The sequence below is a fragment of the Panthera tigris genome, chromosome B2, assembly GCF_018350195.1.
Source record: "Panthera tigris isolate Pti1 chromosome B2, P.tigris_Pti1_mat1.1, whole genome shotgun sequence".
Classification (NCBI taxonomy): Eukaryota; Metazoa; Chordata; class Mammalia; order Carnivora; family Felidae; genus Panthera; species Panthera tigris.
Genome location: NC_056664.1, coordinates 82,566,968 through 82,594,154, shown reverse-complemented (window position 1 = coordinate 82,594,154; position 27,187 = coordinate 82,566,968). Strand labels below are relative to the sequence as shown.

At 35.1% G+C, this 27,187-nt stretch overlaps 1 long non-coding RNA gene across 1 annotated transcript in view; it reads right to left on the bottom strand.

Annotated features, from left to right (window-relative positions):
* The window catches only part of LOC122238686, a 98,528-nt gene extending 75,907 nt beyond the window's left edge, over positions 1-22,621 (bottom strand). Inside the window, exon 1 of the long non-coding RNA XR_006217748.1 lies at positions 22,023-22,621. This is a non-coding gene — a long non-coding RNA (uncharacterized LOC122238686). The remainder of the gene's footprint in view (positions 1-22,022) is intronic.
* Positions 22,622-27,187: the final 4,566 nt, after the last annotated feature.

Sequence of the window (27,187 nt, the reverse complement as noted above, 5' to 3'; positions counted from 1 at the left end):
CTATCTTGTGTTTATTTTGTTTTGCTTCATCACCCCTTGCCTGGATTATTAAAATAGCAATTTATCCAGTATATCTCCTTTGATTCTGCTGCCCTTAAATCTATCACCTGTCCTGCTGACAGCATGAACTTCCTAGGTTTATAGGGCTGAACATTTCTCTCATTCTGTAATGCGTTTTCCTGAAGATCCAAGTTTAAGTGTCTTAGGATATAAGGCAAGCCCATTCTCAATATGGACTTCCTAACAACCCAGTCAGATTTTCCTCAGCCCCCTTCACTGAATATCTTTCAACAACAGGGAGGGTTAATTATTAAACATATAATGTAGTTTCAAACTTTCACATTTCCTCATATTGCGACAAATTCAATGCTTCAGCTTTTTTTTTTAATGCTTAATCTGGTCTCAGCTAAAATTCAGCAGCAATTCTACAGAGATACAAATAATTTGTCACTTTTTGGACACTTTGATTGCACTTAGAGTAAAATCTGCCTTAATGTATCTGAAAAAGAAAGATTTTATTTTGAGGACATGATCTTATATTTTTTCATAGTTTTGTTATATTTAACTTGTTCAAAGCATCTTTTACCAGATAAATTTCATTAGTTGGGGGAATTAAAATACAAATTTTCTGGCTAAAGAGAAAACATGCATTCAATGCTACATCTCAAGGATGTTGACTTGCAGAATGAATTCAGATTGACCCGGATCTGAGCACTGTCACATGAAGAGTGAGTTGGCTAAACAAGTATAAACATAAGATAATGATAAATGGCAACATATCAAGATAAAAAGGGCTCCATGTTGAACTACCATAGGGATTGGCTTTAAAGAGTTTTTTTTTTCTTTTTTTTAAGTTTATTTATTTATTTTGAGAGCGAGAGAAAGTACAAATAGGGAAGGAGCAGAGAGAGAGAGGGAGAGAGAGAGAATCCCAAGCAGGTTCCATACTGTCAGCGCAGAGACCAATGTGGGGCGCCAACTCACGAACCATGAGATCGTGACCTGAGCTGAAGTTGGACTCTTAACTGACTGAGCCACCCAGGCGCCCCAGCTTTAGAGAGTTCTTAAATGAATTTAGGGCAGTTTAATGAGGTTCAAAGTGGATACATATTTTGATAAACAAATTTCACACCTTGGTGTATAAATTGGAATAAAATCTGTTAAGGAGATGCCTAGGGAGAAAAAAAAAAAAAAAAAAATATATATATATATATATATATGTATGTATGTGTGTGTGTTTGTGTGTTTGTAGGTATAACTATGACAGAAATCTTAAAAGAATAGACCCTAAATAAGATCTAATATAATAATTCTCCTTGTCAGTCATTTATGCAAACTATTTAAATACCAAGTATAAATTTAATTAAATATATTAAATATTGGGTCCATAAAAATTGGAAAAAAAAACTTTAATGTCATAATTCAGACCACAAAAGCATTCAAGATAAAAATTAATTCTATAAGTAGCATACCGATATAAGCCCCACATTTCTTAATAATTTTATTTATATAATATCAATTATAATATTAGTTGCTAATTCATTATTGAAATACATTATATTTCAATGATTAAATGTGTAAAATGTACTCTTATGTGTTGTATAAAAATTGTCATCTCTTTATGTTAAATTTAAGTGCAGTAGAAGATTTAATACTTAAATTACATCATAGCAAAATCCTTTGCTAAGAGAAGTCATTTAACTTATTTGTTTACAGATGAATTTTTAAAATTTTCTTTTTTGAACAATCTACTGAGTGGGAAAAGATATTTCCAAATGACATGTCTGATAAAGGGTTAGTATCCAAAATATATAAAGAACTTCTACAACTCAACATCAAAAACACAAATAATCCAATTTAAAAATCGGCAGAGACATGAACAGACATTTCTTCAAGGAAGACATGCAGATGGCCAGCAGACACATGAAAAGACATCAACATCACTCATCTTCAGGGAAATGCAAATCAAAACCACAATGAGACACCGCCTCACACCTGTCACAAATGGCTAAAATCAAAATAACAAGAAATAATATGTGTTGGAGAGGATACAGAGAGAAAGGAACTCTTGTGCTCTGTTGATGGAAATATAAAATGGTGCAGCCACTGTGGAAAACAGTATGGAGCATCCTCAAAAAATTAAAAATAGAACTACCATATGATCCAGTAATTCTACTACTGAGTATTTACCTAAAGAATATGAAAGCACTAATATAAAAATATATGTTTATTGAGGCATTATTTACAATAGCCAAATTATGGAAGTAGCCCAAGTGTCCATCCATAGATGAATGGACAAAGAAGATGTAATGTACACACAGTCACACACATACACACACACACACACACACACACACACACACACACTAGAATATGACTCAACCTTGAAAAATAATGAAATCTTGCCAGCTTTTACAACATGGATGGATATAGAGAGTATAATATTAAGTAGATAAGTCAGAGAAAGACAAATACCATATGATTTCACTAATATGTGGAATTTAAGAAAGAAAACAAAGGGGAAAAGAAACAAACCAAGAAACAGGCTTTTAAAAAATATTTTAAAGGTTTTATTTATTTTCAAGAGGGAGAGAGGGAGAGAGAGAGAGAAGATCTGAAGCAGGCTCCAGGCTCTTAGCTGTCATCACGGAGCCTGATATGGGGCTCAAGCCATAAACTGTGAGACGATGACCTTAGCCAAAGTTGGACACTTAATAGGCTGAGCCACGCAGGCATCAGAAAACAAACTGATGGTTACCAGAGGGGAGATGGGTGGGGGAATGGTGAAATAGGTAATGGGCATTATAAGTATACTTATCATGATAATCTCTCAGAATGGGTGAGTCGAGTTCCCCAGTAGAGGCAACACACTACCCTCATTATTCTTTAAAAGGGTAATCTTTCAGATTAGCTCAACAGAACCACAGAAAATCAAAACATGACTCTAAAGCTACAACCTAATGTGCTTTGCTAGGGACTGTGGGCAAGACAACCTGCATCCATTTTGCAGTCAGCAGAACTGACTCATGTCACATTATTTTAAACTAGCAAAAAGTGACAACATTTCATAATGGTTTCCATTGTCATCTTCTTGCTACAAAAGTGAGAGATTGTCACTGTGATAGTATTCATTGGTATCTAAATGGTCGTAGACTCATGACAAGGTTCAAAGAATCATTCCCCTTCAGTATAGACAATGATATTTCTCAAACTGGTATTATATTTATTAATCAAAATAATGAATCATAGTACCTGAAATCAGAAATGGAACAAGGGTCATATATGTGTGCACATCAAGACATAGACAAACCAATAAACAAAAGGAATCTAGTACCAAGAACAGGAAAAGATGTTTCATGGAAAATCAGGACCGCAGAAAACTAGCAGTTAAGTATCTATAACGGAATGTAAAATTTAATAGTCAATAGAAAATAAAGAATGGCATATCTAGCTTTGCAATACTATTTACAGATATACTTGCAAACACAAGTTTCAAAATGCATATACGTTGATTCTAATAATGCATTTTAAGTGAGTAACTAAAATGAAACTAAACTAAAATTCCATTTTAGACTTACATTGCCATTTATTTTAAATTATGGACATTTAAGAAAATACCAAGTACCCTTTAGTGAAAGTAAAAGTAAAACGAATCAAAACTTCAAACATTGATTATGATGTAACATATTTACATAACCAAAAAAGACAATAAAGGGATTTGATCTAAGCACATTTGCAAAGTTAAGAGAAAATTCAGTCACATATTATACAATTAGAAGTTGCGGCTGAGGGGCGCCTGTGTGGCTCAGTAGGTTAAGTGTCAACTTCAGCTCGGATCATGATCTCCTGGTCCGTGGGGTCCAGCCCCTTGTCCCGCTCTGTGCTGACAGTTCAGCCTAGAGCCTGCTTTGGATTCTGTGTCTCCCTCTCTCTCTGCCCCTCCTCCACTCACACTCTGTCTCTCTCTGTGTCTCAAAAATGAAAAAATGTTAAAAAAAAATTTTTTTAAAGTGCTGCTGGATATAAATACCCAAACTATTATTTAGTTTTGGAAACTGTTAGGATCCCAATACTGTTTTACAAAATCAAATCATTTAAAGAAGAAAAATTACCACTAGCTGAGTACCCTTAAATGCTGTCAGTTTATGAAACAGTCTCTGATAAACCACTTATCTCTGCCAATGACAAATCTTATTTATGTACTTTCAAAATATAGCTCAGTTCACTTCTGAATGTAAGCTCTTCATAATGGAATTCAGTCTTGATTAAGCACACAATTAATAAATAAATTTAATTCTAAAGCATTGATATTTTTTCTGTTTTTTTTTTCAGTGAGTTATCTTTTTTCAATTGAGAAATGTGAATTTAAAATCACCTGTCACTTGTTCTCAGAAAAAAATTGATAAATGATTTACAACTTGTGGTTAAAACTTGAGTTTTCTAACAGAAGGATTCCTTCCCCTTCATGAAAAATAAATTTATTTTACAATTACATGTACAATACATACATTATATATACCATGTATTGTATATGTAATATATATAGGTATATAGGTACATACACACAAATACTTTTTCAAAGACTATATTTTTTAGATCAGTTTTAGGTTCACACCAAAATGGAGAGGGAAGTCCTGAGACCTCCTTTACCTTCTGCCCCACACTTGCATAGCCTCCCTCATTATGAAAATCACTCACCACAGTGGTACCTTTGTGCAATTGCTGAAACTACGTTGGCGCATCATAATCACCCAAAGTCCATAGCTTACCTTAGGTTTCGGTTTTGGTGTTGGACTTTCCATGGGTTTGGACCAATATATAATGACATACATCCATCATTATACTGTCATACAGAGTATTTTCACTGCCCTAACAATCCTGCCTGTTCACCACCCCACTTCTAAACGTATTCCTGGCAACCATCGATGTTCTCACTTCTATAATGTTGCCTTTACTGGAATGTCATACAGTTGTATTCATATCAAGTGTAGTCTTTCACATTGACTTCTTTCATTTAGTCATATGAATTTAAGGTTCCTCCTTGTCTATTCATGTCTTGATACTTCTTTTCTGTTTTTGTTTTCTCCTCCTTTTCCTCCTACTCCTCCTCCTCCTCGTCCTCTCCTCCTCCTTCTCCCCTCTCCCTCCCTCTCTCTCTCTCTCTCTCTCTCTCTCTCTCAGCACCAAATACTATTCATCTATCTGGATGTGCCACAGTTTATTTATCCATTCACCTACTGAAGGACATCTTGGTTGCTTCCAAGTTTCGGCATTTATGAATAAAGCTGCTATAAATGTGGATTATCTTTTCATATGGTTATATGCCATCCATATATATTCTTTGGTGAAGCCATCTGTTAAGATCTTTGGGCCATTTTTAAAATTGAGTTCTTTTGTTTTCTTATTCTTGAGTTTTAAGAGTTCTTTGTATATTCAGATAGCAGTCACTTATCAGATGTGGCTTTTGCAAATATTTTCTCCCAGTTTGTGTTTGTCTTCTAATTCTCTTGGCATTGTCTTTTAATTGTACTGACGTTCAGCTTATCAATTCTTTCTTTCATGTGTCTTTCATGGATTATGTCTTTGGTGTTGTTTCTAAAAGGAATTATCATAACCTGTGATTTCCTCCTATGTTATCTTCTAGAAGTTTTAGTTTGCAGTGTTCATTTAGAACTAATAGTTAATTTTGAGTTAATTTTTGTGGAAAGTGTAAGGTCTGTGTCTATAGTCATTTTTGGTTTTTTGTACATATATGTCCAATGTTTCTAGCACCATTTTTTGAAGAGACTCTCATTGCCCCATTACTCATACTTTTTGTTGTTATAAAGTGATTTATTTCAGCCTTACCAAAATCAGTGTTCATAAAGACATCTAAAAATACCTTTATCTATTATAGCAACAGTGTTCAGGAAGAGTAGTTGATTTTAGCGTTCAGCTTTTTTTTTTAATTTTTCTCCATCAATAGTAGATAATCAATTCGAACCGATTTTCTTCTTTTCTAATGCATTTATTTTCCAGTGATTTATGTGCTCATTCCAAACAATTGGACCAAAGAAACCTCCACCCTGAGCATTAAACATTTGATCAATATAAGAGTTTCATTGTAGAAAGTAGTGTTAAAAGTTTATTCATTCAGTGCACTCTTTAGAGATGATTAACTGTCTTTATTATATTAAAGCAAACCCAAAGCCATCTGCCAAAGGCGATTGTGTCCAAGCACTGAAACCATTTCATGTGAAAACTCATTTTCAGGCTCCTAATTATTTTTCATTATAGTGGCAGTGTGGAATAGATTGGAATTGGACAGTAATTGCCAGGTCTGAGCAGTGTGGACCGTTGCAATGTATCAGTTTAGATGAAGTGTGACAAGGATACATCTAGCTACTATATAACTTCCATTAACCAACTTCCCTGTCCCTGATCATGTAACACTTCATAGAATGTGGTCAGCACAAGGTCATAATAATGGCTTCCTGACTGACTTCAAGTATTTTGTATAAGTGCAAGCTGTTAACCCCCTGTGTTAGCATTGTTCTAGTAATGTCCACTTATTGCACTTGTCAAAAATATCTATTTCTTCAAGAGGGACAAATAAACTTCTTTAAAATACAAACTTCAGACTCAAGTTTGACTGCTTTCTGTAATGTTCCAAAGGGAAAGCATGGCTAAAATATAAACTATAATATCATATAATATAATTTTAAGTGATCAATATTATTCAGTCAATCCAGTACGGTGATCATAAAAATGCTATCCAAGCAGAAAATAGTTCCACATTATGTCTACCTAGGCAACCAAATAGCTCATTTTTAAGCAAACTGACTAGTAAGTAACAAACACAGCCATACGTGCTGATAAACCCTTTCCATAAACCAGTTTTCTCTACAGTAGTGACACTAACGGAATATACGCGTGATTCTCAACCAAGTGATCTTGCTGCCTTTCCCCCACCAAGGGACGTTTGACAATGTCTGAAGACATTTTGGCTTGTTGAAGCAGGGTTCAGGGTGCTATTGGCATCCAGTGGATAGAGTGGAGGGATGCTATTAAACATCCTACAATGCACAGGAGAGCCTTCCCACAACATAAACAACCTAGGATTATCTGGCCGAAAATGTCAATAGTGTCAAGATCAAAAAACCCTGGGATATGTGTATTAACTTCCAATTTGTTTCCCTATTCCTCAAAATGTAAAAATCATTCTTTCTTTAATGACTGACTTTTCTTAAATATTTGCCCTCTGTGGAACATTAAGTTCTTTGTCATTTATCATTAAGTTCAATTTCAGTTAGTAATAGATTTTCCCCTCTGTGTAATATTTTATTTTACTGAACATAGGTTCACACATACTACAAATTTGGATTTTCAACTCATGAGCACTTTTTGCCCCTCAGTTTCATTTAGAGATAATTGACATGCATCACTGTATTAGTTTAAAGTATAGACTAGGATGGTTTGATTCACACATATTGTGAAATGATTGCCACAGTAAGTTTAGCTAACATGCGTCTTCTTATATAGATACAAAGAAAAAAAAAAAGGAAAAAAAATTCCTTGGGATGAGACCTTCTACTTTACTCTCTTAACAACTATCCTATGCATCATATAGCAATTTTAGCTACAGTCATCATGTTATATATTATATTCCTGGTATTAATTCATCTTGTACCTGGAAGTTTGTACCTTTGAGTATCTTCCCTCTAATTCCCCTCCCCCTACTCTTCACCCCCGGTAACCAGAAGTCTGATCTCTTTTTATAGGAGTTTGGGTTTTCTGTTTTTGTTTTGTTTTGTTTTTTTTAGATTTAAGTGAGATTAAACTGTCTTTCTCTGATTTATTTCGCTTAGCATAATGCCTTCAAGGTCCATCCATGTTGTCACAAATGGTAGGATTTCTTCATTTTTTATGGCTGAATGAGATTTCATTGTGTATGTACAACACAACTTCTTTATCTGTTCATCCATGGATAGACACTTATTTCTATGTCTTGGTTATTGTAAATGATGCCTCCAAACATGGAGGTACAGATATCATTTCAAGTTATTTTCACTTATTCCCAGAAGTGGAATTACTGGATCATCCAGTAGTTCTGTTTTCCATTTTTTGAAGATTTCCCATACTGACTTTCATAGTGACTATACCAGTGTATAATACCATTGAACAGTGCATAAGGATTCTCTTTTTTCCACATCCACTCCAGCATTTGTTATCTCTTGTCTTTCTGATGATGGCCATTCTAACACGTGTGAGGTGATATCTCATTACAGTTTTAATTTGCATTTTCCTAATGACTAATGAAGTTTAACATATTTTCATGTACTTATTGGTCTATTGTATATCTTCTTTAGAGAAATGTCTATTTAGGTCCTTTGACATTCTTAAAAAAAATGACTATTTTTTATTTTTGAGAGAGAAAGAGAGGCAGAGAGAGAGGTAGGGAGAGATGGAGACAGAGAATCCCAAACAGGCTCCACACTGTCAGCACAGAGGCCGACATGGGGCTCGAACCTGGGAACCGTGAGATCATGACCTGAGCTGAAATCAGAAGTCACCCAGGAGCCCCACCTTTGCCCATTTTTTAATTGGCTCTTTTTTCTCCTCCTCCTCCTCCTCCTCCTCCTCCTCCTCCTCCTCCTCCTCCTCCTCCTCCTTCTCCTCCTCCTCCTTCTCCTTCTCCTCCTCCTCCTCCTTCTCCTCCTCCTCCTTATTCCTTTTCTTCTTCTTCTGCTATTGAGTTGTTTGAGGTCTTTACATATTTTGGGTATTAATCTCTTATCAGGAATATGGACTGCAATTAATTTTCCTCATTTCATAGGATTTCTTTTCACTTTGTTGGTGATTGATTGATTGATTGATTGATTGATGTCTGTGTGGAACCTTTTTAGTTTGAGGTAGTCCCACTTGTTTATATTTGATTTTGTTGCTCGTGCATTAGGTGTCATGTCCAAAAAATTATTACCAAGACTCATGTCAAGGAGCCTTATTTTTATATTTTCTTCTAAAAGCCTTATGGCATTAAATCTTACATTTAAATCTTTAATCCATATTGAGTTAATTTTTGTGGATGATGTAAGATATAGGCCCAGTTTCATTCTTTTACATATGAAAATCCAATTATCCCATTTATTGAAGACTGTCTTTTCTCTATTAAGTAGCCTTCACTCTCTTGTCAAATATTAGTTGATCATATATGCTTGGATTTATTTCTGAGCTCTTGATCCTGTTCTGTTGGTCTATTTGTCTGTTTTCCTGCCAGTATCAGACTGTTTTGATAACTATAGGTTTATAGACCTTTGATTCCTGATTCAATCTCTATTTCTTCCTGATTCAGTCTTCATAAGTTGTATTTTTCTTTTTCTTTTTTTGTAATGTTTATTTATTTATTTATTTATTTATTTATTTATTTTTTAATGCAAACGAGCGAGAGAGAGAGAGAGAGAGAGAGAGAGAGACAGCGCACTCAAGGCAGGAGGGGCAGAGAGAGGGAGACACAGAATCCAAAGCAGGCTCCAGGTTCTGAGCTGTCAGCACAGAACCAGATGCAGGGCTCAAACTCATGAACTGTGAGATCATGACCTAAGTTGAAGTCAGATGCTTAAATGATTGAGCCACCCAGGGGTCCAATCAGTGGTATTTTTAAAGAACATTTCCATTTCCTTTAGGTTGTCAAGTTTGTCTGGCATATAGTTGTTCATAATAGGTTCTTATGATCCTGTGAATTTTTGTCATATCTGTTGTAATGTCTTCTTTTCATGTATAATTTTGTTGATTTGGGTCATTTCTCTGTTTTCCTTGGTTAGTCTGGTAATGGTTTGTTAATTTTGTTTATCTTTTTCTGAGAACCAACTCTTGGTTAATCTTTTCTATTGTTTCTCTGTTCTCTATTTCATTTATTTCTGTTGTAATCTTTATTATTTCTTTTCTTCTACTAACTTGTAGTCAGTCTGTTCTTTTTTTAACTTCTTTAAGGCATAGTTAGGTTGTTTATTTGGGATCTTTCTTGTTTCTTTTTTTTTAAGTTTATTTATTTATTTTGAGAAAGATAGTGAGAGAGAGCATAAGGAGGGGCAGAGACAGAGAGAGAGGGAGAAAATCCAAAGCAGACTCTTCACTTCTGTAAGGGGCCTGAAGTGGGGCTTGAACTCACAAACTGTGAAATCATAACCTGAGCTGAAATCTAGAGTCTGATGCTTAACCAACTGAGCCACCCAGGTGCCCCCTTTCTTGTTACTTAATGTGTATGTGTATTGCCATAAATTTTTCTCTTTGAACTGCTTTTGCTGTGTCCCTGAAGTTCTGGTATGTGGTGTTTCCATTTTTGTTTGTCTCAAGAAACTCTATTTATTTCACCTTTAATTTCTTCTTTGATCCATTGATTGTTTAGGAGACTGTTGTTTAGTTTCCCGGTATTCATGGATTTTCCAATTTTGATCTTGTTATTTATTTCTAGTTTCATGCCACTGTGGTCAGAGATGATACTTGGTATCATTGCAATCTTCTTGGATTTGCTAAGCTTTAATTTGAGGCCAAACACATGGTCTATCTTAGAAAATGTTCCATGTGTGCTTGAGAAGAATGTGTATCCTGTTGTTGGATAGAATGGTCCGTGCATGCCTGTTAGATCCAAGAAGTTTTTACTGTTGTTCAAATGCACTGTTGCCTTAGTAATTCTCTGTCTGGATGGTCTATCCATTGTTGAGAGTAGGATATAAAAGTCTCCAACTGTTACTGTAATGTAATACAGCTTATTTGTCCTTTTAGCTCTTTTGTTTTTGCTTTATGTATTTAGGTGCTACAATGTTGGGTGCATAAATATTTACAACTGTTATATCTTCTTGACTTATTGACTCTTTTATCATTATATAATGACCTTCTTTGTCTCTTTTCCCCATGTTTAGTTTAAAGTTTATTGTCTAAGTATAGATATCCTTGCTTTTTTTAATTTTTTTTTTTTTTTTTTTGGTTACTATTACTTGAAATGTCTTTTTCCATTCTTCATTCTCAGTCTGTATGTGTCTTTAAGGATAAAGTGAGTCTCTTATAGACAGCATACTGTTGGATCTTGTTTAATTCTTTTTATCCATTCAGTGATTCTATGCTTTTTAATAAATGAATTTAATCTTCTTATGTTTAAAACAATTATTGGTAAGTAAAGACTGACTATTGCCATTTTGTTAATTGTTTTTTGGTTGCTTTGATTTGTTGTTCATTGTTTTTTATCCTACACCCTTTTCTGATGTTGTGATATCTCTTTGGTATCACTATGCATTGGCTTCTTTATTGTGTTCTTTTGTATAATTACCATAGGATTTTCCTTTGTGGCTATCATAAGGCTAACAGAAAATATCTTACACTTGTAACAGCCTATTTTAAACTGATAACATCTTTACCTCAGTGAAATTTGTAAACTTTACACTTTTATTTTTTTCTCCCCCTCACATTTTATGTTCTTGCTGTTACAACTTACATGTTTTAATATTATGTAACTAATTGCTGATTATTGTAGTTAATGGTTATTTTTATTACATTTATTTTTTTAACTTTTAAATTGAAGTTGTATGTGAGTGATGCACTACTATTTCCACATTGCTGAATCTAACTATGTCTATACATTTACCCTTACCAGTGAGATTTACACTGTTTTTATTATGTTAATTAGTGTTCTTTTACTTCTACTCAAATAACTCCCTTTAGCATTTCTTGTAAGACATGTCTGATAGTAATGAACTTCCTCGGCTTTTGTTTCCTCTTCTTCATTTCTAACTTCACAGGGTACAATATTCTTGGTCAACTATTATTTTCTTTCAGTATTTTGAATATGTTATCCCACTCTCTCCTGGCCCAAAAAGTTTCTGTTGAAAAATCCACTGATAATCTTATGGGGGTTCCCTTCTATATAATTTCTCTCTTTCCTCTTGCTGTTCTTAAAATTCTTCCTTTGTCTTTTGACAATTTAATTATAATGTGTCTCAATGTAGTCCTATACAGGTTCAGTCTATTTGGAATCCTTTGGTTATCATAGATCTGGATGTCTATTTCTCTCCCTACGTTTGAAAAGTTCTCAGCCATTGTAGCTTTAAATATACTTTCTATATCTTTCTCTTTCTCCTTCTTTCCTCCTTCTGGAATTCCCACGATGTCAAAATTGGTTTGTTCATTTGTTTGTTTTCCATTGTTACCTGTGATTCCCATAGGCTTTCTCTACTCTTTTTCATTATTTTATCTTTTGCTCTGCTGACTGGGTAATTTCCAACATATTATTTTCCAGGTCATTGATTGTTTCTTCTGCATGTTTGAGTCCGCTTTTGAAACTCTATTGAATTCCTCAGTTCAGTTATATTTTTCAATTCTTGGATTTCTGTTTTTCCTAGGACAGGGCCCAGGGCCTATACAGCTCATTGTTAGGAGATCCAAATCAAATCAGTGTGTGTACTGAGTTCTCTGGTCGGGTGAGGCCACTGGTTTTGCTCTGCAGATGGGAGAAGCCACAAGCTCTACTTGCAGTTCAAGTACCACTGTAGGCAGGGCTATTGGATGGGCTATGCAGCTTCCTGCAGGTACTGGTTAGGTTCTATGAACAGACAGACTGAAGGTTATCTTCAGTAATGAGCAGGGCTGCAAATTAGATCCCCTCCCAGGCACAGCCAGAAAAGCAGCTCTAAAGCTAGGAGAGTTCTTTCTTGACTTAATTCAAGCAATCACATCCTAAGTTCCCTAACTGAACAGGGCCACTGGCTTTGCTCTGCCAACTATTAGCTCTGCCTTCCCACCTCTTGGCTTAAGAACCACTGGGCTGCATGCATATCTTCTGAGAGTTGTGGCCAGTCCTTCTGGTCATATGGGGCACAAAGATACCCTCTGCTGCAGATGGGGCTATGTCTTCACCTCCTTTCCTGGGGATAAAGAAGAAAGGACACTCCAGGCTACTATTAATTTTCCAAACAGTCTCTCTAGTTGGGAGTGGCTGGAGCTAGCCTTAGTCTTGATCTAAATTAATTTTCCTGACTATGGGTAGTACAAGAATGCTCCACACCCAGTACTGGATTTGATCCGAATGCAATGGTTCCTCCCACCTGTCTCTTAGCTTGAGTGCAGCGGGGCCGCACTGCTTCCAGGAGTTGTCACCAGCCCTTGTGGTCAAATGGAGCTGGAAGACACTTTCCACAGTGGGTGGGGCTGAGCTTCAGCTCTTCACCTGCTCATAGGCTCTGGGCTAGGGCCAGCGAAACTCCTTGTTTGAGGACTCAAGTCAGGCAGATCTGCAAGCCATCAAGTCTCCTGGTGAGAGTGCAACACTGACTTTGTTCTGTGGGTGAGCAGAACCACTGGCTGGGATTACTACTTAGGCACTGTGGGTGTGAATTTGGTCTGCCAAGATCCCTGTGCTGGTTGTTGCAAGTCCCGCCCTGCTTTCCTGTCACAATCAGATTTCCAGGGGTTGAGCCCTGGGGATTCCTCTGCGGTCCCTGTGGTGCGAGATCAGAGTAGGAGCTCCCACAAAGCAACGTACAATGCTGAAGGGAATGCTGGTGTCCTAGCGGTTCTCTTTCCCCACTGGAGGAACTGCAAGTTCAGTGAGCCTTCTCTGCATGTTGCTGTACTGGCCTGGGGAAGGCTCAATATAATCAATGTGTAGCCACTTCTTTTTTCTGTTACTCTCCTCACACAAACTCTCTTGGTCTCCGTGGTGCAGAGAGGGAGGATTCCTTCTCACCCCGTGTGTTCTAAGATTCTCTCAGTTGTAATGCTTTTCTTAAATAGCTGTTAGTTGTTCTCATGTGGGGGAGCAAAGTCAGGAACAACTTATGTCAACATCTTGGTGGCATGGCTTTCATCAGGGTCCTTTAATTGTCTTTCTCCGCTAATCATTTCCCATGATGCTATATGTGTGCCAGCAAGAGCCTCCTAATGAATGCTTTCTTTTCCAAGCAAAGTTGAATCATATGTATCTGAGAGAAGCAGTCTTTCTAATTTCAAGTGGGTCTTTAAGATGCTGTATAAGTGATGGCCTGGAATAATCTGCATTTAGGTTCTGGATGTGGCCATGGAAACAATCTTGTAATTTAGGTATCTTTTTGTAGTTTTTCTTTTTATATATTTCTGTAATAGTCGAATAGCCATGCACATAGTTATCCAGCAGTACAAATATCTTTTATGTGCTTGATGTCTTAGTTATTTTATAAGTGAAAAAATATTTTGTCAGTTATTCTATACCCTTTACAATGACCAACATCTTTGTAAGTATCTCACAGGGTGTTTACATTTATAGTCTCCCCCACCATGCTCCAAGTTCTTTTAAAATGTTCAAGGCATCTAGATATAATTATCTTAAAATCTATTTAAAAAAATAGCATGTCCCATATAGGTTTATAACTTAAGACATGCTAAAATTTGAGAAATGTCTTCACAAATAAAAAATGAAACTGTTCTTCCTTTGCAAACAAGCTTAAGAAAATGCTTGAATTTACGTAACTTCAACCTTTAAATAATTCAGTGAGAAGTGAACTATTTGAACCACTAATTGAGGAGACTAGTTTTGATGAACAGAATTGCCCAAGTTGGAGAGCCATAAATCCCCAGTTTCATTTAGTATTTCCAACTCTCTTCTTGACCTTGTGCTCTGTTCTGGGCAGTCTATTATGAGTTTAATCATAGGTTATAAATATATGTCACAACTGAGCTGATTAACACGTGGATCTACCTATGTATAGCACAAAGGAACATGACCAGATGACCCAGCTAGAGTGCTGTAGTCCACAAAATGCATACTGTGGACCCTGCACACTCTTCAGTCACATTTAATTCCATTTTATTCAAATAAATCTAGTCATACTTCTTATGTGATGTAAACTATATTTATCTTGTTAATGTATAGCCTATGGATTCATCATCTCTTTCATACACACGAGATGCGCATGTGTGTGCATGCACACACACACACACACACACACACCCCAAGTAACTATTTGTGTTTGGTACTATGTTAAACAGTTTAAAAAGACAGTGTCAGACCTTTAATATTCCCAATCTAAAAGATAGAAGTAATGCTGTTAGGAAAGCTATGACTAACAATAATAAGGTGAGTAAAAAGAGAATAATAACTTAAAACAAAAAAGGAGTTGATATCAATATACTTAATCGACATATTTACTCTTACATATAAACAGAAACGAAAAAACAGTAAATAGGAACATTGGTGTGTAATATGAACTGTGATTTCTAAGTAAAATAGATATGCATGGCAAATAAAAACATGAAAATAATTTATATCACACTAGTAACCAGTAAATTGCAAATCAGAATTAAGAAATAATCATTTTTATTCATTAGAGTGGCATCATTTAAAAGATAGATATAAGTAATGTTTGATAGACTACAGGGGTGTAAATTGGTAAAATAGTGGAAGTAAAGTAACTTGATGATATATCTATCAAGCTTGAGATATCTATATTTGATCTATAGTTCAAATAGTATATTTTAAAGAATGCTTACCCATTTGCAGAGACTCATCAAATTATATTTAATGCTGCATTATTTAGTAGCAAAATAACAACCTCAAAAACAGAGACAACCTAAAATGTCTTTCAGTTAGATAAAAGTCAGATAAATTACATTATATCTGTCTAATGGAATGCTGTGTAGAAATTTTAAAACTAAGTATATTTATATTTCAGCAAAACTGTTAGTGTTTTTTATGGTGAGGAAAGGAATATAGAGTGAGAAAATGATAATAAAGAGGAATGTTCACTTTATTGTTTCTCAGCTCTCACTTTTAGTTTCTTTTTTCACAATGAGATTGTTTTGTGTGCTACATGATATGATTTAAAATGATAGATGAAAAGGGAGGAATGATGTGATTCTTACACTTGTAAATGTGACTTTAATGATCATCCAAGTGAAAGGGGCAGATTGTTCCCCTGCAGGTTTTGGGGCTTCCTTTAATCCTTTAAAAAGCAGCGTCTTGACAAAAGAGTAAAATCCCACGTTCTTCCCATGCCTGCTTCCTAAAGCAGCCATTTCTCTCTGACAGGAAATTCAGCCTGCCTTCCCATCCCAATATTTCTTTGCCTCAACAGTTCAACATAACTCTTCCCATGTAAAACTACAAGCAGTATTGAAAGACTATATACCTAGATATACAACTCGTTTTCCCCCCATTTTAAGTGTTATTATCAAGCGAAAATTTATCTAGACTTGAGTAGAATGCTTCTTGGTAATTTATCCTAAATCTTAATTTAACATTCAAAGCTCTCTCTGAATCTAGAGCTTTACTTATAAATAAAGCTGCCATTGACCATGGTATTAAATCAGAACACAATGTCCCCTTGGCAACAGTACTTTGATGGCAGTCTTATGTTACACTTTGACTTTTTAAGACACCATTTTCTTTTTAACTCAAACCACTAAAAATAAATAAATAAATAAATAAATAAATAAATAAATAAATAAATAAAAGGATGGAAGAATGATAGAAATAAGCCCATCAACCTAATCAAGGGAGGAACATGGAGATTCAGAGCACAGTGAAATGAGGTTGTAATCAACATTCTTGCAAAAGGGGGTGTCTGATGGGCAGGCACACTCTGGGAAGTTACAGCAGACAATTTATCTCCTAGCATGCAAGTCCCTCCCCTGGGTTCTCATTGGCTGAGTACTACAGAGGTTACAGCCTTACCCAGGCATTGCCTATGCCCATGTAAAGCAAAAAGTAGTCTGACTGGAACAAATATACATTCCCTGAGGTGATGCAGACACTTTCGGTCCTTCCGTTCTTTGTTTATGGTGCATGCTCATTGCAAAGCCACAGAAATAAGCCCACGAAAATAAGCCCACAAGTCAGAGTGGGGAAGAAGAACCAGGAAGTGAATTGTCTAAGGGTTTGGGAATCCATTTTGTGTGTGTGGGCGTGGGTGGGGGGGTGTTGTGCATATTTCCAAAAGGTTGTAAACCTATTGTTAATTAGCAAAGCTTTTATTTGGTATTTCTGAAAATGAATCCTCTCCCTTACTTCCCACAAAGAAGTAACTAAAAAGGAACGCATTATTATAAGGAATATCTCCTAGCTCTCAAAGTTTCAGAAACGGAAAATAAATGGAATTTCAGGGGATAGTTTGGCATTGAGTTGAGCTGCTGAGTAGCACATCATAAACATGGTGCTTGTAAGTAACTGTAATGCCTGAAAAACTGAGTTTTAAGTTCAGAGAGTCCCTGTGTCAGAACCTTGGTTCATAGATTGCCCCAGTCCTGGGATAATTGTTTGATTTTGACCAAGAGAGTGTCTAAGACTCGCTTCTCCACTTGTCACATGTAGGTGACACCAGTAGGTGCTTCCAGGATTAAAGTCGGAATTGTGAGCACAATTTAATAAATATCATTATTATTACAATGACCCTAAAAAAGTTTAAAGCTAGAGTTAAATACTTTTTCAAATGCAAATTTCACTTAAAGCAACGGGGAAAAATCTGGGAAAATATAGTCTGTTTCCAGGGTACTCTTGTAGAAACGGATGGTTTTGTATCATAGAACAAGCCATATGAAAGAACCGCAGAAGTTTTATCAAAGTTGTTTTTCAGGACTCGAGTTCAACATAGTTACTTTAGCTACTCTACTCGACAAAGAAAAAAATTACATTTTAAAATCAATGAAACTCATGACTAAGTGCCCAAGTATTGAATGTTTACAAACTTCCTAGAAAGCATTGTAATCATTGGATAAAAATAATCTCAAACTTGAGCAATATACCTTTTGGGAGATTAAAACAACAAACCACTACCACCAACAACAGCAGCAGCAGCAAAGCTTAAACCCTACTCTCACATCCGCAGTGTGGACTTGAAACGTGTAGTAGTATTTGATGCTAATGTAATTAAGAACAGGTGCTAGTGTACTTCTGAATTCATGTGACTATATCACACTAACAGCGTCTGTCTCCTCACTGTTTTTGTAAATTATTGTCTTCCTAATACGAACATGACAGATGTTGTCTGTAAATAATCCTACAGATCCAAGCCATGTCTTTGGTGACATGGTTAAGGAGGGGAGTCAGGGTAGAGCCTGACTATCATACTCACTATCTACAGGACCCTTTTCAGGGTGGAAATGGGTTCTGACAGGAGGGAAAGTGAAAAATAAAGAAAACATTTGAAGGTAGAGCAGGGAAGCAGGAGACCAGAGCAAAAAAGTGCCTGTCAGAAGCTCATTCTAGGTCTATGATCATTAAAAGGTGATTTGTAGAATCAGCAAAGAAATAATTTGGACTGTTTTCTGGATTTCTTGTTTGCTCATGATTGTCTTTCTAGAAATAGATTCTAACTGTAGACTCTCTGAGAGAGTGAGCATAATAAAGAGATTAGATCGTTTAAATGAAACAATAGAATAGTTATTAACTGAAACATCTTAAAATTTTAGTCCCGAGAGAACTTAATTATTGAATGATTATTTTCTCTGTTTTTTTTTTTTTTTTTTTAATCTTTACTCCTTTTGGAATGATACAAATCAAAGGATTGGGTAGGTGAATTTAGATAAGTATTTACGTTTTACACACAGAAGCTGTTCTTCCAGAAATAAAAAGGGTACACTACAAAGCTAGTATGATCTCACTCTGCTACGTAGCACATAACAGCACAAAAGCAATTGGTGATAAAGAGAATAATCTAGCTGTGATTTTTGGGTCCAGTTTACTCTGTTCTCTAAACCTTACTTTGTCCATAAAACAAGATAAAGATACAATTTACAGGTTTGTTACAAAGGAAGAGAAAGAATAATGTGTGTATGTATTGATATGCACCTGTGGGTATATATATGACATTTTTGATATACAGCATGTTGCTGAGTCACCTGGCAGATAAAAGAATGTCAATAAACTTTAACTTATTCCCAATTCCTCTCCTAAAACAATGATCAATTTGTCTTTAACTACCTGACATTGCATAGTATTCTCCTTTGGAACTGATCTCTATGAGCATGAGAATGTGAGCCTTACCATGTTCTTATTTGAAGAAAGTATTTTTAAGAAGAATTTTCCTTTAATTCTGGTAAATACCAATAGAAAAAATATAGACTGTACATTCAATTGCCAATATATACATTTTTTTAATGTTGAACACTGCAAAAAGTGATCCCCAAAATACAGTTAATGGAATAATCAGTTATCACTGATCCTGCAAAATGTTCACAGATGTGCACGATAGCTTGTGAATTCATTAAGGTATTTTAAATCTACGATCAATTTTCTCTACAGTTAACCACTGTAGCACTTTCAGAAAGCCCTTTTTTAATAGATAATTTCATTAGTAAACGTTTACAAAAAACTTACTTAAATGAATCAGAATACAATTATAATAGTGTACCTATTATTAAATCATTTCTGAAAAGCAGTATTTTCTAACTTATCCATTATAAGAATAGTAGAGAAATATCATTTTATCTGTTTAAGCGATTAGTGATTACATATTCATTAGAAGAATATAGACGTACTCTAAATATGATAATGAATGCAGCATCATTCTTGAAAAAAATGAGTTTCCTTATTTAAGAGATGTCTGCTGCAAAAATTAAAATTTAGACAACAATCAGCATATGGAGATGTAATATTTTTCTGTTTCTCTTAATAAACACAAATTTACAAAACTGACAAAAAATGTTTCCAAAGTTTCTAAGAAATTATAGATTCAGCCAGTGCTATTCTCCATAAAGTTCCAAAGCCATGATATAATTTCAGGGTTTCAATTAATTCAAATGTAAATATGGAGAAAGAAAAATATGTTCTGTTGTGACCTTTATGCTCAAGGGGCTTATTCAGCCCACAAATAACCTAGACTTAGAATACTGTTATTCTTTAATACATTCACACCTAAGAAATGAACGCAACGATATAGAACACAGTCCTGTAATAATTACAGTTCCAAAGTGCTGAATAATGGTAATAGCTGTCAACGCCACCACCTTTGCCTAAGAAAGTCAACCACTGAGGGCATTCCATCTCTGTTTTTAACCTTGGAAGTAAAATGTTATTTTGGGTCAGCATTAAGCCTTTTTATTCTTGACTTGCTTCTCTTAGAACTTACTCTGTATTTCTTCATCAAAACTGTTAGTATAGCAGAGGTCAGTACAAAATTTATATAGAGAGAAATAGTAATTTTTATCATTTTATTCCACCCAAAGTATTGTCAGCATGACTCTTTCATTTTCCTGTGACCTAATTGTTCTATAACCTTGAAAATTCCCCTGTGTTCTTGGCTATATTAAAATTGATTGTCTGTGCCCATCAGCAAGGTGTTATGGTTTACATGCAAAATAAAATCCAGTTTCCTACTTTTAAAATTGGCTTTAAGGGAAGTTAAGTAAAAAATATATACGTATATATGCATATGTATCATTTATCAAAGTCAATAAATCTGGTCTCCATAGGGATTTGCCACAGTCATAATCCAGACAGCTGTATATACAATGTATATGTTGAAATTTCTATTAATTGTTATTCTCAGCATGCATTGAGAACTAAATGTTTTTCCTCTAGGAGTTCTTCAAAGTCCTGCAAGTTTTCCAAATGAAAAATGAAGACCATATATTTGAGTTGATTAAATTCTATATCTATATAAACAGGGCAAGCCAAAACAAATATTGATCTTCCCCAAACCAAAAAGTTAACTCCTTGATAATGAAAATGATCTTTCCAAAAAAAAAATACAAAGTTTGCATAAGGCAGAAAAAAATAAAAGACTAACTTTAAAAGGAAACATAATATCAAAAGTCACAATAAAACATTAAGACAAAAGTTTATGGAAAGGGGAAGAAAAATATAGGTGCGTTCGAAAATTATTTCCTATGTAAGAAAATCATCACATGTTAAAAGCTTAATATTTTCCATAAAAAATATTTCTGAAGCAAAAATAGTCTGCTGCTCAGAATTACCTAAAAGTTTAATTTTTGTTTCATAAGCACATGTATGTCAAATTTATTAGAAAATCTCAAATCTCATGTGAAATATGAGATTTCAATATCATGAAATATATTGTGCTTTTAAGTGCTAAGATATAAAACAAAATATAGTATATTTAACAGCAGCTTTCTATTCGTTTATAGTTACCTTTAGAATGAAGGGAAAAATGCCAAATATGTTTGTTTTATACTGAGCTCTGAGCTTCATTACTGGAACATACTGTAATATCTCTTCACTTTACGTGTATTAGTGAACTTTCATGGCTATAATGGCCACCACTTGCACACATTTTTCAAACTGTCTCCCAATTGACATTGTACTCTTATGATCTGCATTCATTTATTTAGTATGGTAAGGAACTACTCCAGTGCAACATCTTGCATGTACCCCAGACTCAACAGTTTGCGACCCATCTCTTCAAATCCCTCTTAAAACTAGTTGCTACATTCTTTATTTTTGTGATTGCGCAGATTCGCTAAATCACAAAGCCTACATAAATTCGTTAATAAGTAAGTAAATATATATATGTTTTATATATATATATACACATATACATATATATGTGTATATATATGTACATATATGTATATATGTATATATACATATATGTATACACATGTATACATATGTATACACATATGTACACACATGTATGTGTATATGTATATGTATACACATGTATATGTATACACATATGTATACATATGTATATGTATACACATATGTATACATATATGTATGCATACATATATGTGTATATGTATATACACATGTAACCGAATGTAACCGGTTCAATGTAACCGAAACCCAAGTATACACAACATATGTAGTGTCTGCTATGTCTTCGTGTTGTGTCAGTTTGGCTAAGCTGGATCCCGATACTAGGGGAACAGACTTATATAGATTGTTTAACCAGCAATAAGTGTCGCCAACTATCCCAGAATTCTCTCCCTGAATGGTTCTTAGCTAAAGTTGGTTGTAAGAGACATTTGCACAGGATTTGGAAAGTGGAAGTGGAGTGGCCAACATATTTATGCTCAGAAGGTCTTTGTCAACTCAGGCATTGTTGCAGTGTACCCACCTCGAGGTGAATGTGCTCATTCATCCTGCCGGCAGGCAGCAGCCACATCTGCAGGTCCTGCAGCTCCAGCCAAATCACCTACTTCAGCCTTACTGGATCACAGGCCAGGAGCAGGTGGAGCTCTGTAATGGCTACGCCAGCCCTACCACAGTTCACCTTCCTCATCTAAGATGGAGGCTTAGAAGCTGGGACAGATGGATATAGGCTTCAGTTTGTCCTCCTAAGTTCCAGTTCATCCTCGTAGGTTCTGGTATGTCCATACTATCTTCCGTTTCACATTCAAGTGTAGGGGCAACAGACTTCCATAGATTGCCTAACCAGCTTCCAGGATCTTGTAAAAATGAATCTCTGGATAAATCCCTCCTATCACTCGTGATGTTCTTCCTTCTCTGATTGGATTATAACTGATACATGCTCAAAAATGTTAGTAATAGATGTAGACAATTTGGATTTTAAAATCACTGTTCTATATAGTTTTGAGTATATCCCTTCCCAGTCATTCCCATGAAAAACCACCTTAGATTCTGATCATCTTTTCACCTAGATGACTGTGGCAGCTTCTTAACAGAGCTCTCTGTCTTCATGCTTGAAGATCAGGAAAAGATACACAGTCTCATTAGATATTCTTGGAGGCTTATAAGTCACAAATGGGCATAAGGTCACAATATAGGCACAATCACAATGGACCAACCATGAACAAGTAGGTAATGAGACTTATCTGTTGAAACATTAAACATCTTTTTGTTTTCTGTCGTGTTGTAGCAAAAAGAAACAGGAAGACTAATGCTTTAGTGAGAGACACACTTCCTGCTTGGGATCCAGGAGCAAATCAGATGTTTTATCCTCAAGAGCTTTGTATACTTGTCTAATAATTTCATATCTATAGTGTGTGATGTCATCAAGATATCCTCAAGAGCTTTGTATACTTGTCTAATCATTTCATATCTATAGTTTGTGATGGTCATGCTGTGCTATTTCTGATTCAATGCTCAATAAACTGTTCTTTCATCACCAGACATCCATAAACATCCATGTTCTTCTCTATCATCTAACCTCAGATTAACCTAAAAAATTTTGTCAGAGGGGAGAGGGGTGGGAAGATGGGTGAAATAGGTGAGAGGGATTAAGAGGTATGAGCTCCCGGTTATAAAAAATGAATTAGTCACAGGGATGTAAAGTATGGTATATGGAATATAGTCAATATTATTTTAATAGCTTTGTAGGGTGACAGGTGGTAACTATACTTATCATGGTGATCATTTTGTAAATGTCGAATCACTATGTTGTATACCTGTAACTAATAGGATATGGTATGTTAGCTATAGTCCAATAAAAAACCAATATAAAACAAAACAAAAAACAAATATTTTCCATACCTATTTAAAAAATATTTAAACACCCACTAACGTCATTAGCCAGGTAGATTGATATGTTTGCTTTCTTTCCATTCACTTGCACATGTTATTTCTTACACAGGCAATGTCCTCTGCTCTTTTCTTGCCAAAACATGGCTCAAAGCTTTCATGACAAATCATTGATGATTGACCCAAATATGAGCAAGAGCTGACACAAATGAATGGGCATATGAGTTTATGTTAAGGAATATGAAGAGTGATGAGAAAAGAAAGAGAAAAATTAGTCATGTTATGTCCTACTTCATTAATCTTTATATAAGCCTAAGTTTATAATCTTTGTGATATGCATTTAAGTGGCTAAATTACACAGATTTTAAATTAAGGAACTAGCACTAGGAACTAAAATTAGTATTAATAAAAATAATTTTTAAAATATGCAGAGAAGAAAATCGTAGAAAACGTGAGTACTAATGAAGCAATTTCTTGGGAAAATAATAATGTTCAGATGTACATTTATTGTTTTCTGTATAACTCCCTTTCCCAGGATGGATTGTGACAAAAGATATATGTTCAATAACCACTGGCTGACTGAATGACTGAATGGGTAAATCAAGTAGAGCTAAGTATAAATTAATCTTATAACTAAAATTAATGAAATGACAATTACTTAAACTCAGGCCGCAAATATAAGCATCAAGAGTTCCTTTGTATGGTGATTTTCCACTGCCTGTAAAATATATCCAATGCCTCCCATTCCATGGATCTAATTTTATATGAATCTTTCCTTACTCTCTTGGTTAGTATTTAAGGGCAACTTTCTCTCACTTGGTCATGTTTTGTGTTACTCAGCCTTTAAACATGCACTCATTCTGACTGCTTTGCTCCCATCCTCCTTTGACTCCTACTCATTATGTAAGAAAAGCTTAAATTATATGTGTGTGTGTGTGTGTGTGTGTGTGTGTGTGTGTGTGTGTGTGTGTATGCATGCCCATGTGTATTTGTATGTTTACGTATATATAGGCTTGATTGTATTTATACTGTGTACTTAAAGGAATCAATGGTCAGAAGCAATTGAATATATATAGGAGAAAGAGAAGGAAACAATTGATGAATAATTTTTGAGGGTTTAGGACAAAATGAGATCAAAAGTATAAAAGGGATAATTAGCTCTGAAGGGTGGAAATATTCCATTCAACTGAGACTAATAGGCAATGATGGGGGTTGGGGAAGATATGGAGATCATTAGCTTGGGAATAGGATTTTTCCTATATTAACTCTGAGAAAATGAGTTTTTGTTTTCTCTATGAGTTATGGGGAATGTCATCTCTTCAGAGTGAGGGAAACATAGAAGGGCTTAGACATTATATTGCCATTGAGAAGTATCTGGAAAATATTAGATAATGTCCTAAAGGCACTAGAAACTACATATATTAGAAATAAATGAGAAATTTCCCCTAAAAATTTTATATTCTGATTAATAGCCCCAGTTTCCATTCAATCAAATCAGAAAATTATCACAGGCCATTTCTTTTTTCTTATCTCTGCATTGAAAAAAAAAATAATGACATTGAAAAAAATAAGCCAATCTGTCAATTGGCTGAGGGTGGCTAAACTAGGCAGGGTATGCATGGATAGTGTTGCTGGTCTTGGTACAATCACTCATGTGTCTGCAGCTTCATGGGCTCAGCTGACCCTCGCTGGTTGGATTTGTTTCATGTGTTTTTCATTCTCTCCTGAACCTTTCTCATGGTACTGGCAGAGGTGCAAGAGGATAAGCCTAGTCATGCAAGTATTTCCAAGCCCATGCCTATTAATATCCCATTGGTCAAAGCAAGTTCCATGGCTGAGACAAGAGTTGAGATAGATAGGTTACCCTTTGTCTACTAGGTTGCTTCCATATCTTGGCTATTCTGAATAAAGCTGCAATAAACATGGGGATGCAGATATCTCTTTGAGACCCTATTTTCATTTCCTTTAGATAAATACCCAAACGTAGAATTGCCACATCATATAGCAGTTCTATTTTTAATTTTTTGAGGAACTTCTATAATATTTTCTGTCATGGCTATACCATTTTACGTTCCCACCAACAGGGCACAGGGGTTCTCTTTTCTCCACAATCTCTCCATCACTTGTTATCTTTTGACTTTTTGATGATAGACCTTTAACAAGTGTGAGGTGATATTTCTTTGTGGTTTTTATTTGCACTTCCCTGGTTATTAGTGGTGTTGAGCATCTTTTCATGTACCTGATGGCCATTTATATGTCTTCTTTAAAATTTTTTTTTGACATTTATTTATTTTTGAGACAGAGAGAGACAGAGCATGAACAGGGGAGGGGCAGAGAGAGAGGGAGACACAGAATCGGAAGCAGGCTCCAGGCTCTGAGCCATTAGCCCAGAGCCTGACGCGGGGCTCGAACTCACAGACCGCGAGATCGTGACCTGAGCCGAAGTCAGACGCTCAACCGACTGAGCCACCCAGGCACCCCTATATGTCTTCTTTAAAAAAAAATGTCTATTCAGTTCCTCCTGCCCATTTTTAAATATATATATATTTTTTTCTATTGAGTTGTATGAGGTCTCTATATATTTTGATAATTAATCCTTTATTAGATACATGATTTACAAATATTTTCTCCCATTCCATAGGTTGCTTTTCATTTTCATTTTGGTGATGGCTTTTTTTTTCTGTGTAGAAGCATTTAGTTTGAAGTAGTTCTACTTACTTATTTTTGCTTTTGTTGTGTATGCTTTTGACAATACCAATGTCAAGGAGATTTTTCTGTTTTCATCTAGGAATTTCATGGAGTAAGGTCTTATGTTTAAGTCTCTAAACAATTTTGAGTTAACTTGTAAATGGTGTAGGAAAGGTGTTCAGTTTAATCTTTCTGCATGTGGCTATCCAGTTTTCTCAACACCATTTATTTAAGAGACTATCCTTTCCCACTGTATATTCTTGGTTCCTTTGTCATAAATTAATTGACTGTATATGCATGGGTTTATTTCTCATTCTCTATTTTTTTCTATTGGCCTATGTATCTATTTTTAAGACATTACCATACTGTTTTGATTACAATACCTTTGTAATATAGCTCAAAATCAAGCAGTGTAATGTCTCCAGCTTTATTCTTTCTCAAGATTGCTTTGGCTATTCAGGATCTTTTGTGGATCCATACTAATTTTAGGATTGTTTTTCTATTTCTGTGAAAAAATGCCATTGGATTTTTTTTAATGGGAATTGCATTGAATCTATAGATTGCTTTGGGTAGTACAGACATTTTAACAATATTCCTTCTTTCAATCCATGAACAAATTATCTTTTCCTTTGTATTTTCTTCAGTTTCTCTCATCAAAGTCTTGGTCGTATAATTTTCAGTGTACAGATCTTTCACCTCCTTGGTTAAATTTATTCCTGGGTATTTTACTGTTCTTAATGCTACTGTGAGTGAGACTGATTTCTTTGTTTCTTTTTCAATTATCTTGTTATTAGTGTATAGAAAGGCAACATATTTTTTGCCTGTTGATTTTGTATTCTGTAAGTTCACAAAATGTGTTGATTAGTTCTAACCATTTTTTAGTGTAGTCTTTAGGATTTCCTATATATAAGATTATGTAACAGTTTGCCTTCTTCCTTTTCAATTTAATGCATTTTATTTCTTTGTTTTCCTGATTGGTCTGACTAGGACTTCCAATATTATGTTGAATAGAAGTGGTGGGAGTGGTCACCCTTATCTTGTTCCTGATCCTAGAGGAAAAACTTTCAACATTTCACCATTGAGTGTAAGGTCATCTGGGGCCTTCTCAAATAT